The 2195-nt window shown below is 35.4% G+C and overlaps 1 non-coding gene across 1 annotated transcript; it reads left to right on the forward strand.

The window, feature by feature from the left end:
* Nucleotides 1-1740: 1740 nt before the first annotated feature.
* Nucleotides 1741-1846, forward strand: LOC118621932. The gene has a single exon (XR_004957849.1). It is a non-coding gene; the product is annotated as a U6 spliceosomal RNA (small nuclear RNA).
* Nucleotides 1847-2195: the final 349 nt, after the last annotated feature.

The following is a 2195-nucleotide window of genomic DNA, read 5'->3' on the forward strand; positions in this document are numbered from 1 at the left end:
TTTTTTTCTTATTTGTTCATTTGTTGCTTTCAGTTTTATATCCCATGTGTGAGTGAAATCATATGGTTCTTAACTTTTTCTGACTTATTTTGCTTGCGTTACATTCTCAAGATCCACTCGTGTTGTCGCAATTAGCAGTATTTCATCTTTTCTTATGGCTGAGTAGTGTTCCATAGTATATATGTACCACATCCTCTTTATCCAATCACCTATTAAAGAACACTTCAGTTGTTTCCATATCTTGGTCACAATGAATAATGCTGCAATGAACACAGGGGTGCCTATATCTTTGCAAATAAATGTTTTCTATTTTTTTGGATACCCAGAAGTGGGGTTGCTGGATCATATGGTAACTCTATACCTTTTTTCTTCTTGTTTTACTAATCATATTTTTCAGTTAATTGTTGTGATGTTCACAAATAAGAATTAGAGACTATTCTGTGATTACATAAATGATTAAAATGAACTTAGTTGAGAAAAAGTCTTTTTGGCTTAAAATGATTGTTAGGTGTTTCATATACACAGAACTGGTGAGAAGCTGTACCCTCATATTATTGCTTCATTGCTCTTTAGTAAATAATTTATCCTGTATTGATTCTGTTTTTCTTGAGAATAACCTATTTAAAAAGCAATGGATTTATCAAATAACTGCCATTATCTCATTGTAATGATTCACTATTCCAATCCCAGGACTTTCCATCACCTTGAATGACTTCTGTTATTTATTTGTGAAAGTTCCAGTGAATGGAATTCCATTTCTTTATTGAATTTATTGGGGTGACATTGGTTCACAAAATCATACAACTTTCAAGTGTACAACTCAATCAAACATCATCTGCACACTGCAGCACCCAAAGCAAAGTCTCTTTATTTCTCTATTTATCCCCTTTGCCCGCTGTCATAGAGGAGCCTCCATACTGTTTTCCATAGTGGCTGTCCCAGTTTACATTCCCACCAGTGGTGAACAAGGGTTCCTTTTTCTCCACAATCTTTCCAACACTTGTTATTACCTGTCTTGTTGATAATAGCCATTCTAACAGGTGTGAGGTGGTATCTCATAGTTTTGACTTGCATTAGTCTAATAGTTAGTGAAGTTGAGCATCTTTTCATATATTTGTTGACCATTTCCATGTCTTCTTGGGAGAAGTGTCTGTTCAGTTCATGGTTTCCAGGGAAAGGGGGGGTGAATAGGCAGAGCACAGAAAATTTTTAGGGCAGTGAAAATACTTCATATGATATTATAATGATGGATCTATGTCATTATACATTTGTTCAAACCCATAGAATGTACAACACCAAGAGTGAACCCTCAAATAAACTATTGACTGAGTGATTATGATGTGTCAGTGTAAGGTCATCCTTGATTAAAAAAACAAACAAACAAACAAACAAACAAAAAAAAAACATTGTGGTAAGTGGTGTTGATCATGAGAGAGGCTATGCATCTATGAAAATAGGGAGTTATGGGAAATCTCTGTATCTCCCTCTCAATTTTGTTGTAAACCTAAAAGTGCTCTAAAAAAATAAAGTCTTTTTAAAAAGCAATCTTTGAAAATTACATGTATAATAGCAGAAATTAAAACTCAATAGAAGAGTTGGAAGATAAAATTTTAAAAATCATCCAGAAAGTAGAAAAAACAACAACACAGAATGCTTACATCAGCAGGGTGCCTGTAGAATCTATTACATTTTGAAATTGATATGTATTTTAATAAACACTGGCTTTATAATTATTCAAAGTTGTGTATACATTTTTGGGACAACCTATATTAAAATGGAATGATAGAAGATCAGCATGGCCCCTCACAAGGGTGCTACACAAATTCATGAAGCCTTCCATATTAAAAGGAGGAGGAGGAGAATGAGGAAGAGGAGGAGGAGGAGAACAAAGAAGGAAGAAGGAAGAAGAAAAAAGGAAGAAGGAAGAAAGAAGAAGGCCCTGGCTGGTTTGGCTCAGTGGTTAAAGCATTAGCCCACAGACCAAAGGGTCACAGGTTTGATTCCCAGTCAAGGGCATCTACCTGGGTTGCAGGTTCCATCCCAGCCCCACTGGGGGTAAACCAATCAATGTGTCTCTCTCACATTGATGTTTCTCTCTCCCTCTCTCCCTTCCATCAATCTAAGAAAATCAATTGGAAAAATATCCTCAGGTGAGGATTAACAAAAAATAAATTAAAAGGAAATGAGCACTAGTG

This window comes from Molossus molossus, unplaced genomic scaffold (assembly GCF_014108415.1).
Source record: "Molossus molossus isolate mMolMol1 unplaced genomic scaffold, mMolMol1.p scaffold_m16_p_1, whole genome shotgun sequence".
Lineage (NCBI taxonomy): Eukaryota > Metazoa > Chordata > Mammalia > Chiroptera > Molossidae > Molossus > Molossus molossus.